The following is a 13,808-nucleotide window of genomic DNA, read 5'->3' on the forward strand; positions in this document are numbered from 1 at the left end:
CCCCTCCTTTGAACATACTGTGCAAATCATTGTTTTTTTTCCCTTTTGTTCTCAACTTTATGGTGCCCCCTTGGGCCTGGTGCCCTAAGCATTGCTTAGTCTGCTTAATGGTTAATACACCATTGAGTTTGGTTTTTTTTAAAATATTCCTCTCTCCCGCCAAAGCTGCAGCTTTTGTTTTCAGACCAGATGCCAATTCTGTATTTATGACCCTATTAGAACTGCTTGCCATCTATATCATATTAAGAAATATAAGAGATATAAATTATAAGAAATTCCATAGTGTTTGTCACAATCTTCTCAAAGCCTTTACAAAACTGTTTATCGAAAATCCCCTTTTATCTCAGTTTTTACTGTTTATTTTTTTTAAAACAAAGCATGCCTAAAACAAAGGATGCCTAGCCAAAGCAGTAACACCAGGAAATTAGACACCTTCTGTTTGTGCAAGAGTCATACCAGAGCAGATGAAAGTGTTCTGACCCAGCTCCCCAAACACGACAAATCCTCTGTAGTTGAAGGAATTATTCCTTTATTAGGAGCGCCAGCAGCCCCGGCAAAAAAAATCTCTCTCCCAGCAGGCTAACATGTTTGTCCAGCAGAGAGATGAATAGTTGTCTGCCACATCTATTCATCTCCATACCCTGCCTTTTATCCCCAGAGCTAGAGTGAGGCTTCACTAGCAACAGTGGCTCTTCCGTCCCAAGGATCAGCCCACAGATTTTCACTACTCTACTCTGCTTTCTCCACATCCATGCATCCCAATTGTTCCTCCTCTTCCTCATCAGCCACCTTGAGACCTGAGGGCTGTTGACTCTCCATCTGAGGGCTGACAGACGGCCCAGGCTCCACCTCTGTCTCTCTCTGACAACTTCTTTCCCCTCACAGCTCTTGGGTTGTCTTGATGCTGACCCTAATTTCCATGCCGCCTCCTTATCTGATTCAGCTGCCGGAGGAGTTAGCAGCCAATAGGCCACAACAGAAAGAGAAAATGCATAATTGTATACTCTGCAAAAAATTTAAACTGTTTTTCACCATTTCAAATGAAGTTGGATAAGAGGTGTCAAACCTGATTTCATTGAGGGCCACATCAGGGATGTGGTTGACCTGAGGGTTGGTGGGGTAGCAGGTGTGGCCAGATGGTTGCAGCTGATTGGGTGGGCATGGCCAGCTCAAAGAGGCTCATATCAGGGCCACCTGTGGTGACCCGGATGGGGCTGGGGGGAATCCATTGTCTCCAGTGGAGGAAAGTGACCAGGGCAAGTGGCAAACCCTTGTCCACCAGAGGAGCCTTGCTGTCCGTGTCAAGTCACTCAGAGGACCCCCAGACTGTGATACAGGCTTCCAAGAGTTCTGAGCAGCAGAGGACAAGTGCCCAGCCTGGTCCTCGAGCTCCCAGGGCACCAGCAATCTACAGCCCCGTCCAGCCCAGCCCCATTTCCCTAAGGGGCTACCAGCTGTCTTTACCTCCTTGAGACTGCTGCTGCTGTGCTTGCTCTCGTTGGCCAAGTTGCTCATGGTGTGTGCAGGAGGGCAAAGTATGTGGGTCAGAGGGAGGCCCACTACCTCTCCTTGTGAGGAGACCTGGCTTTGTAACCAAAGCATCCTCAGCTATAGGATGGGAGACCACCAGGAGAGGAGGCGACAACAGGATGGTGAAAGGGCAGCAGGGCTGCTAGTGGCCAAGTGCTAAGACAGGACTTCCCTCAGACCCTCCCTCGCTCTCATAATCTTCCTCTTTTTCCCTTTTTTTTCCTTCCTTCATTCTCATGTCTTTCTTCTTCCTTCCCTTCTTTTTTTTCCTTTCCTGTTCCCTTCCCCTTTCTCTTTTTCCTTTCTTGCTCCCTTCCCCTCTTTCCTTCTTTTTCTTTTTCTTTGTCTTTTCTCTTTCCCTTTCTCCTTTCCTGTCCCTTCTTGGATGCTCAAATGCAAAAGGGGAAACATTTCTCGATAGCTCCTTGCCTTGTGAGCAAATGCCACTTTTGCTAGTATTTTGTGGCCACTTAAAAGACAGAGAACAAACTAGGCTCAGTTTATCCCATGCTTGCATTTAGTGGGGGCGTCCACAGACAACAGTACAGCAAAACTATTGAAATGGTAGCTGTGATAATTGATCAGAGTTCCCTTGTTTTTATGTGAAATTGTATGTGTTTAGGAACAGAGGTAAATTAGTTGCTTTAATATATAATCCAGTCTAATTCAGACTGGAAATATTGCAAAGGAAAATATTTTCCCCACTCTTTTCTTTGTCCTGTTTGCCCCCCGTGGAAATGGCTGTTTGCAACACACAAGGAGGGGATACTATCCTGAGCTCACAATTCAAGAATACCAGTGTTAACTTGGATTGCCAACAAAGTCCTGTCTGTGACAAAATGGAACATAACTCTTTTGAGCCCAAGTCTCAATGGATCCAGCATTCACTCCGTGAACTGTGGCATCTAAAACCAAGTCACCTTTCCTTCTTCCTTCTTTCCTTCCTGCCTCCCTCTCCTTCCTTCCTCCATGCTCAGGAAGGAGTGAGGGGAGGGGGAGACGCTGGCAGCGCTGCCAGTGGCTGTGCTGCCACTGGCCATGGATTTCCTATGTGGGGGTGATCCCGTGAAAGGGAAGACTTGCAGTCTGTGAGGCCAGATTGGTGAGTGGGGCATTGTTAAGGTGACCAGACGTCCCACTTTCAGCGGGACAGTCCCTCTTTTGAACAATTTGTCCCGCGTCCCGGGTTTTTTTTTTAAAGTCCCGATTTTTTTTAAAGTTATGAAAAAGCCTCCAGCTGCTGAGGCTCTCCTAGCAACTGGGAGAGTATATTCTTCGAGCCGAGCGCATTCCTGCCCACACGTCCCTAGGAGCTGTTGCCAATGGCTGAGGGAGGAGAAGACTTTACTCCATGTGGAGACCGCGGGCTTCCCTCATGGATTTTTTCTTCTTCTGTTGCTTTGAGCAGCCCCTCCCTCCCCCCTCTCCCTTTCTCTCGCTCTCTCTCTCTCTTGGAGCTGGCGGGCTGCCTCTGAGGCTATCCAAGCTCAGCCCCTACCCCTACCCTGCCCAGGACTGCTGCTTTGCCTCGGCTGCTCGGGGCTTCTAAATTCATTCATTGCATGTTGTTTGAGGTGGGGATTACTGTGCCATAGAAACACAGCGTATGTCTCATGTGGCTGATAACCTGGTCTCTACAGAAGAGGTAATTTTAAAAACTTCGGAGCAAATCCAGAAAGAGGGGAGAAAGAGGCTGAAGGAGTGTGTGCACAGGAGGGGGGGGGATTTTCTAAACATCCCATTGAATCCAGAGGAGGGGGGAGAGAGAGAGAGAGAAAGAGGCTGAAGGAGTGTGTGTACAGGAGGGGGAATTTTCTAAACGTCCCAGTGAATCCAGAGGAGGGGAGAGAAAGAGAGAGAGAGGGAGAGAGAGGCTGAAGGAGTGTGTGCACAGGAGGGGGAATTTTCTAAACATCCCAGTGAATCCAGAGGAGGGGAGAGAGAGAGAGAGAGAGAGAGAGAGAGAGAGAGAGAGAGAGAGAGAGAGAGAGAGAGAGAGAGAGAGAGAGAGAGAGAGAGAGAGAGAGAGAGCTGAAGGAGCGTGTGCACAGGAGGGGCATTTTATAAATGTCCCAGTGAATCCAGAGGAGGAGTGTGTGTGTGTGTGTGTGTGTGTTGTGTGTGTGTGTGTGTGTGAGAGAGAGAGAGAGAGAGAGACTATCACTAAGTGTTGTAGCTTATGATTTTTGATGAATGTATTCTATTTTATTTTTCTTTATGTACACTGAGAGCATATTCACCAAAGACAAATTCCTTGTGTGTCCAATCACACTTGGCTAATAAACTATTCTACTCTACTCTACTCTACTCTACTCTACTCTACTCTACTCTACTCTACTCTACTCTACTCTACTCTACTCTACTCTACTCTACTCTACTCTATTTATTTCTATTTCTATTTCAATTCTAATAAGGAGTTTAGCTTCTCTCTCTTGAAAATGTAAGCTAGCATAAGGCATTATAATGCAAGCTAGCTTTAGCTTTCAAACAGTTCATTTAGTGACCAAAGTTACAATGGCATTGAAAAAAGTGACCGTTGCAGCATCCTCATGGTCACGTGATCAAAATTTTGATGTTTGGCAACAGATTCGTATTTATGATGGTTTCAGTGTCCTGGCGTCATGTAATCGCCTTGTGTGACCTTTTGACAAAATATAAAATTTTTAATCAAGCTCCCCCCCCCCCCCCCGGTCAATGGTGTCCCTCTTTACCAATCTGAAAATCTGGTCACCTTAGGCATGGTGGTTCTGGTGTGGGTGTGGGTCTGATCTATTCTACAACCTGGTAGTGGACATCTGGGCCAGAACATGGTCAGCAGGGCTGCCCAGGAGCCAAGTAAGAAGCCGTCCCCTGGGCATGCGCTCAGGAGGTAGTGTGCATGCTGCAACTGACATCCTAGGTGAAAGGGCACTCAGAACGCAATCAACCTCCAGGACACCCATGTGGATCTAAGGCTCACCACGTTCTGGCCCAGATGTCCACCACCAGGTTGTAGAATAGATCAGATCCGCACCAGAGCCTACATGCCCCACTCACTAATCTGGCTTCACAACCTGCAAGGCTTCCCTTTCACCAGGACCATCCCCGCCCCCACGTGGGAAAGCCATCTAACCACATTGCGGGCTGGATCTGGCCCACGGGCCTTTTAGTCCGGGTTACACTATAGCAATGAGTTTCAAACTATCTTGTGAATTATATTTGAAAAACTAAATATATTGTACAATATATTTGAAAAAGAACATATTGTGTAAATATGAAGTAGCAAAGTATATGAGGTGTAGGTAGGACACATGATAGTCCAACTGTATGGTACAGATAACCTCTACTCTGACAGCATTAAGAAAACTAGCTTAATTACAGCTGTTCCAACAATGGCCTTTTGGAACTCCAGAATTTCCTTCCCCTCAACAGTTTTTTAAAGCACCTCTGATCTCCAGCTTTAAATCATTTGTTCCCATGAATCATGATGTGCTCTCCTGGTAGTTCAAGGTCGATTATTGTAATTGATAGTTTGAGACTCCAAATCTTTGGTATAAGCAAATAATATTACAAAGATATAACATTCTGAGATATTTCTGGACTTGATTACATCCATAAATCATGCATTGTCTTATATGTAAAAAGTCTGTTTCCCCCTTTCTTTTTTGGATTGTGAGCCGCCCTGAGTCCCCCCAGGGAAAAGGGCGGCATATAAATAAACCTTCTAAATTTCATACTCCTGAAAACTACCCGACTAGTTTCAGAATGTCTGAGCAGCATGGGGTTGATGAAGAATGGAACATTATAGAATCTTGAAATTGTTCTGCCTCCAAAGACAGAATGGTTTGCACATACCTATTAAAAATTATTTAAGCCTGCAAGATGAGCATCTTTTCCTTTTTGCATATTACAATTGAAATATGTTTATAGTACTATAAACAGCAACTGGGTAGTAGAATAATAAAAGCAATACTATCCAAAAATATGTGAATTTTGCTTTTTCCAAACTTTCCAAGATGACGTGAATTAATATTATCAGAATCCTTTAAATGCCCTGACATTTGAGAAACTGTTGAAAGAAGAGTTCCTAATACCAGGAAGCACAAATACAAAATATATATAATTTTTAAAAAATGACAGTATAAAAAAAGCCAGTATGGTTCCACAAACAGCATTGTGAATTTTGGAAACTACATGAATATATATGAATTGAAAAGAGGGCATATCATCAAGAAAGGATATGAATAAGCAGCCTGGAATTGTATTCAAAAATTTATTATTATTAGATTAGTGTTAGTATTAGAAAAGCAGTGTGCCCTGCAGAACATCCTCCAAGGAAATAAGATTGGCCCCAAATATGTTGGCTCAGAAGACATGCTTGTGTTGATTGCTTTGTGAGTTGTATAGGAGCTTGTGAATTAGTTCCATTGAAACAGAGGTGGGTTCCTACCAGTTTGGACCGGTTCAGCCGAATAGCTAGTGAAAATCACTATTTCCATCATGTCTGCCACTGACAGCGGTCAAAGAGAAGGAAGCAGTGGGGGAAGGCTTTTTCATGAGCCCAGACCAGAGCAGTGCTGAAGCCCGATCCAGCATGTACTCCCCGCCTCACTTCACTTTGAGAAGCACCCCATTTCACAAACCTGTTTGTCAAACAGAAGGAAGCGGCAAAGGAAGGCTTTTCCAGGAGCCCAGACCAGAACAGCGCTGAAGCTCAAGCTTCTGCTAGTGACAGCCTTTCCTCCCTGTAACGCATGGATTCCCCCCCCCCCACAGCAAACAATATGGCTGTCAAAGAGAAGGAAGCTTATATATATATATATATATATATATATATATATATATATATATATATATATATATATATATATATATATATATATATATATATATATATATAATATATATATATATATATATATAATATATATATATATAATATATATATATATATATATATATATATATATATATATATATATATATATATATATATATATATATGTTATATTTATGCTGATAAATAAATAAAGGGAGACTAGTATAGATCTATTTCAAGCTATTTAGCTCTCATCAGCTAGCCATACCCAAGTTTGGGAATCGATATTATTTATTTATCAGCATAAATATAACAAATGTAACAAAAAAGGCAACAGTAAAAAATATTGGGTTTCTGTCTGGATGGACTCTTGTGACGAGCCTAATGACAGAGAGTGGAAGTGTGACCTTCCTCCCATACTTGGGCATACCAGGGGTTGTGACTTTAAGTATATATATATATATATATATATATATAAAGTGAGTGGAGGGGGGGACAGGCCAGAGGAGAGACCATACTGGTACAGGGCCTCCAGCTCTAATGATTTGCAAAAATACCAATTTCTGGAACCGGTCCGGGCATACTGGTGCGTACTGGTAGAAACCCGCAACTGGTACATATACAAACAGTATATATAGTAGATAATGCATCCTTTTGTGTGTCTATACTCACTATATTATGTAATATGTATGTACACATATGACATATATATATATAGGATTAAGTAGAATCTTTTGGATGTTTAGTAGTAAATAAGTAGACTGAACTTGTATCTGAGGTCTTTCAGGTGTGGAGGCTAGGCAAGGTGCCCCTTGGCGTGAGTGACATCATGTTGGCCACACCCATCCAGTCACGTGACCAATCAGCTACGCCCACCCAGTCACATGACCAACCAGTTATGTCTACCCAGTCACATGACCAATAAGCCATACCCACCCAGTCACATGACCAATAAGCCACGCCTACCATCACATGATCATCAACCCACACCCACCAACCAGTAGTAAAAAATTTGAAATCCACCCCTGCATTGAAATATATTGAATTGTGTTTATACTGATGGTTTTTTGTTATATCTTGGCTACCAATTGTCTATTTTGAATTTTTGTTGAAAATTTGAAATCCACCCCTGCATTGAAATATATTGAATTGTGTTTGTACTGCCAATTGTCTATTTTGTATTTTTGTTGAGTTATTGGTTAGCTGCCCAGGGTCACTAGTTGGAGTTGGCCAGCCGTATAAATTAAATGAATGAAATAATTAAATAATAAATAAATTGGTCTTTTTGTTATAATCACCTTGTCATGGTGATTATACTTTAAAGTACTTTAAAATAAAAAAGCATACTTTATACCATTATGTTCTTTTAATTTTCTTAATTGACTATAGTTTTTAATTAAAATGTTGAAGTTTCACCTCAACTGCCTTAAGACTTATTTGATTATCTGATAAAGATATGCACCATGACATGCTTTTAAGTGCTGGGATTCATAGATTATTGACGTATACTTTGGGCAGATGTTCTCATACTCTTCGAAAATATTGTAAAAAAGCAAATATAGAATATCCTGCGTGGAACTGAAATTGACAAGAGTAGCAAGTGAATACTTAACTAGACTGCTACCTAGTGTATAAACACAGATACTTCTTTGATCTATGGTACTTGCTTGATTCCCAGGTAGTATAGTATTAGTATAGTATTAGTATAGTGTTAGTATAGTATTAGTATAGTATAGTCTTTATTGTCATTGTAGCCTCACTGGTGCAAAATAATAGCAGAAACGAAAAAAGAAAGAAAAAGAAAAATTATATATATATTTCTTTTTCTTTCTTTTTTTGTTTCTGCTATAATTTTGCACCAGTGAGGCTAAAACCAATACACACACACACACACATATATATAAACATATATAAACATATATAAACATATATAAACATATATAAACATATATAAACATATATAAACATATATAAACATACATACATACATACATACATACATACATACATACATACATACATACATACATATATATATATATATATATATATATATATATATATATATATGTCTCCCTTTATTTATTTATCAGCATAAATATAACAAATGTAACAAAAAGGCAACAGTAAAAAAAATATATATATATATTGGGTTTCTGTCTGGATGGTCTCTTGTGACGAGCCGAAGACAGAGAGTGGAAGTGTGACCTTCCTCCCATATTTGGGCATACCAGGGGTTGTGACTTTAAAATATATATATATATATATATATATATATATATATATATATATATATGTGTGTGTGTGTGTGTGTGTGTGTGTGTGTGTGTGTGTGTGTGTGTGTGTGTGTGTGTAGGTCTTTGGTTATTTGGGTTTTCTCCCGCGTAAAATTGGAGGTGTCTTGGCGATGTTTCGACGAAGTCTCATTCGTCATCGTCAGGCTTCGTGCTTCCAGGAGCAATGTAAGATCTCGGCTGTTTCTTCCTTTTAACTGCCAGTCGGTGTTTGAGCTGATTGGGTGGGAGCTTGGCTGTGTTCTGATTGGGACATATATATATGTCTTACTCGCCATTCTCAGGCTGGTGTTTTTGGCTTAAAGCGTGGCCGGAGCTGCCGTCTTTCTATAAATCTTGGTGGTGGTGTGTGGATTGCTGGCTTTGTTTAGTGTTTTTCTATTTCAATGGCTTCCATAATTATTCTTTTGCTGAGAATAATTAATCTCCAAAACTGAACACTTCAACAAGAGAATTATGGAAGCCATTGAAATAGAAAAACACCCCCACAACATGAATAAACATGATGATACCTCCTGCCTACCAGACATCTGGAAACTATCCCTAGTCAACAAACGAGCCCCACCCACCATCCAGGTCATTACAACACAAAAGAACAATGGACACACAGGCAGCACCTCAGCTACACAGGATGATACGAAACAGCTGACCAATTTACAAACATCAACTCCATCTACCAATCAGGATGCAATTACACAGCCAATCAAGCCACTTACAGCAACAAAGCCAGCACTCCACACACTCCCACCAAGATTTATAGAAAGCTCCAACCATGCTTTACTCGCACAAGCACGAAGGTGAAAACACCAGCCTGAAGATGGCGAGTAGGATCTCACCGAAATGTTGTCAAGACAATCACAATCTTACACGGGAAAAGACCCAAGAAGACCAGTATATATATACACATACATACACACACACACACACACACACACACACACACACACATATATACACATACATACATATATATATACATATATATATATATACATATACATACACACACACACATATATATACACACACACACACACACACACATATATATGTGTGTGTGTGTGTGTGTGTATGTGTATATGCTGGTCTTGTTGTATTCGGGTCTTTTCCCGTGTAAGATTGAGATTGTCTTGACAACATACACACACACACACACACACACACACACACACACACATACACACACACAAACACACATACTGCATTCAAAAAGTAGAGTAGGTACAGTGTAGTCCTGGGTGAAGCAAATAGGAATAAAGTTTATTCATGTACGTAAATACTACAATTTGGTATAAACATGTGAAGTAATAAGCCTGGATCCTGATATTGTGTATCCCTTATCTAATCTTATAGTTTGGTTTACTTAAAAATGACTTTAGTCTTTCCATTCTTCAACTAGAAAAAATGTGTTTCCCTGAAAATATGACCTGCCTTGCCACATTTTTCACATCTGTAAAAATATAAGCCCACCCCCAAAAATAAGCCTCCTCAACAACCCCCCCCCCTCCAGCCAGGCAGAGCACCACTAACTGATCTAGTGGTATCCCGAAGGCACCAAGCCCGGGGGGGGGGTGGGCAGAAAGGTGCTCACATTGTTTGGCACCTTCGGGATACCGCTAGGTTGGGGAGTGCATTCTGCCTGGCCAGAGGGGGAGTTGCTGGGCAGCTACTCCCTTGCGAGTGTGCTCCCGAATAGCCCGGTACAGCCTCAGGGGTGAAGCAGCCATGAGTCGACCACACTCACAAGCAGCTGCCCGGCAAACACCCTCTCCAGCCGGGCAGAGCGCCATTCACTGACCTAGGGGGTATCCCTAAGGTGCCAAGCCACGTGGCGCTCTGCCCGCCCAGCTCTCACGGCTTGGCACATTAGGGATACCCCCTAGGTCAGTGCATGGAGCTCTGCCCGGCTGGAGAGGGGGGGTTGCGCGAGTGCCTGTTCCGCCCCCAGCAAGCATGCCTCCCAGCCTCACCAGGCCTTGGAAGAGTCTCTGTCAGGAAGACTCTCTGTCTGGCAGCTGGCCCAGAACCATAGAGCGCACTCCTAGAGCGGCCTCTTCTGGAAGACTCGACAGCCGAGTTTTGGAGTTTGGAAGCCGGAGAAGTTATGCTTGGAGCGCAGCACCACTGCTGCCGCCGTCCTGGCCCTGCAGGGAGAGCTGGACCAGGGCATGGTGAGGCTGGGGGGCATGCTTGCTGGGGGCGGAACAGGCACTTGCGCAAGCCCCTTCTCCATGCACTGACCTAGGAGGTATCCCTAATGTGCCAAGCTGTGGGAGCTGGGGACCGGGCAGAGCACCACGTGCCTTGGTGCCTTAGGGATACCCCCAGGTCTGTGAATGGCACTCTGCCTGGCTGGAGAGGGGGTTTGCTGGGTGGTTGCTTGTGAGCGTGGTCACCTCATGGCTGCTTTGTCCCTGAGGCTGTGCCCAAGTCTTCAGGAGCCCGCTCGCAAGGGAGCAGTTACCCGGATACCCCAAAACAATAAGCTCTCCCCCTATAATAAGCCCAAGGCCATATTTCATGGGGCAAAAGAAAATAAGACCCTGTCTTATTTGGGGGGAAACACGGTAGTTGTTTCGAACTTGTTTCAAAAATGTTATCCATTAAATAATCTAGGTAAAGTTTCCCTCGCACAAATGTGCTAGTCATTGCTGACTCTAGGGGGCGGTGCTCATCTCTGTTTCGAAGCCGAAGAGCCAGCATTGTCCAAAGACGTCTCCGTGATCATGTGGCCGGCATGACTAAACAGCAAAGGCACACGGAATGCAGGTACTTTCCCACCAAAGGTGGTTCCTATTTTTCTACTTACATTTTTACATGCTTTTGAACTAGATTGGCAGAAGCTGGAACAAATAATGGGAGCTCACTGTTACACGGCGCTAGGGATTCAAACCGTTGAACTGCCGGCCTTTCTGATCAACAAGCTCAGCGTCTTAGCCACTTTAAATAATCCAATGCATGCCTATTGTGAATTCCAGTGGAGTTCAGTTTCAGTGATCTATCATTGGCTGGTGTTAATAGCATTACCTTGAACTGACTGGAGAGCTGATAACTGCTTAGACAGAATGTAGTAATTCAAGTAAACATGATTAACAATAAGCACCATTCTAGCAGGTGAAACATATCAAGTTTCTTGCTATAGATAATACCAGATGCATTATACTGTATTGGCTTCCTAACTGTTGAAAGGTTGGGTAAGAAAATATTCAGTTTGACTTTAAAATGTAAACTTTTTATTTTAAGGCCAAAAAATATATTTTTAAAATTGTGATTCTTAAAGTTAATATTACATTATTTATCACAAGCTTCAGTAAAAAATTTCTAGAAGTGAAGATTTCATTAGCATTTTATTTATGGGTTCCATCACAAGCATAATTGACAAAAAGATTAAACACATTTTAAATCACATATATTTCTACAAGTGCAATATTGACATCTTTTCTATTTCACATTTTCAGTGTATCCATTTAATAATTCAAATTATGTAGAAAAAAATTCCATTCATGAAAAGTGAGCAGTTCCAACAATTAATTTAATTTTGTTTTATAGAAAAATGGTAGTATTTTATGCAAAATTCCAATTATAATTATCAACTTAATTTTATCAACTTAATTTAATATCCTTAATTTAATATCTGAAGCTGCCAATCCCAATATACTATACAAAGCAGAAAACCTAAGCAGGGAGCATAATAAAACAAGCCATTTTTCAGATGAAGTTCAAGGTTTATAAAATAGAACTTTAAAAAATTATATTTTCAGCCACAGTATAATGGTATAATTCCTATGCAATATATTGTGAACAAATATGGCTATAAACTTAGCTTGCCAAAGAAATATCCAGAAAAGTATTCTTTCCTCTGAACTCTAAACTTTGGGGGGGGGGGTCTTTTACATTGTCAGGAGCAGGGAAAATGTTGGCTTGCCAAATATAGCCTTAAAAATATATAAAGTCTGTCTAGAAGTATAGTTAGGAAATTGACATTTGGAAGCTTACATTCATTTATGGGTGACATATACCAACAAATTGTGATACAAAAGAAACAACAAGTAGTCTTAGATTCAGCTTATGAAAAAGCTGAAATACTAATTATCAAGACTAGTTTTCAGTTAAAATGTTCAACAATTGCTATAAGTATTCTACATTTCAAATCAAAGCAAAAATCATTTTTACAATTATGAAAAACCATTAGTTTAACATTATTTGAATTTTATTTTCTTAATGATTACATATACATTCTATAAAAAATGTAGGAAATGAGAGATCCAGAAACCGTTTCACCATGCACATATTCTTTAACTGCCAGTGTGTTTACATTACAATATTGCTACTTTCAATATGTTTACACACTGTACTTTGAATCAGGTGAGTTTTATATTTAAAAAGTGAAGACCAATTTTCTATTAACTTTTAATTATACTAATATATTTTTATGCAGGGAAGAAGTTATGTTAAATCTCTCTCCACAGGCATTTTATCATTATACTAAGAATAGTCTTGAAGCATCTCCAAATAGTAGCAGCCAGATTCACAGTATTTTCAACTCCATCTCATTCCATTAGTGGGCAAAGCTAATCCTGAGCCCTATCCTAGAGAAGTCTTAACTATGAAAAGAAGGATAGTGTGCATTGAAGATAAATTTCAAGGAGCATGGAACTTTCTATGGGTTGTTTGACAAAATTTTACCAGATATTTCCTCAGTTTGAAAAAAAAAAGATGGGATCAATCTGGGAGCCAACAATGTTTGATTTTGTTTTAACTGTTAATGAAAGTATGAATATTATAAAGTATTGTTCTGACATACATTAATGTTAAACTTTGGGACCTATAAAAGTTATTTTATTCTTTAGATATCTAAAATATTATATCCAGAAATCATGATTGCCACTGCTTATAATGTATCCCACTGAAAAGCAAATTTTGGTCCAGACTTTTAAGTAAAATGAAAGATTGAAAAATGTTTGTAGTTTTCAACTACAGCCCATTAATATTATACTTATTTACTAAAATTAGTGTAATTTGAACTTTTTGAGCTCATATTTAATCTTCATATCCATACACTTCGTAATTTGATTTATAATACAGTATTTCAAATACCATATTTTTCAGAGTATAAGACACTCTGGAGTATACGACGCACCTTAGTTTTGGGGGAGGAAAATAATAATAAGAAAAATTCTGCCTCT

The sequence above is a fragment of the Thamnophis elegans genome, chromosome 6 (genome assembly GCF_009769535.1).
Source record: "Thamnophis elegans isolate rThaEle1 chromosome 6, rThaEle1.pri, whole genome shotgun sequence".
Taxonomy (NCBI): Eukaryota; Metazoa; Chordata; class Lepidosauria; order Squamata; family Colubridae; genus Thamnophis; species Thamnophis elegans.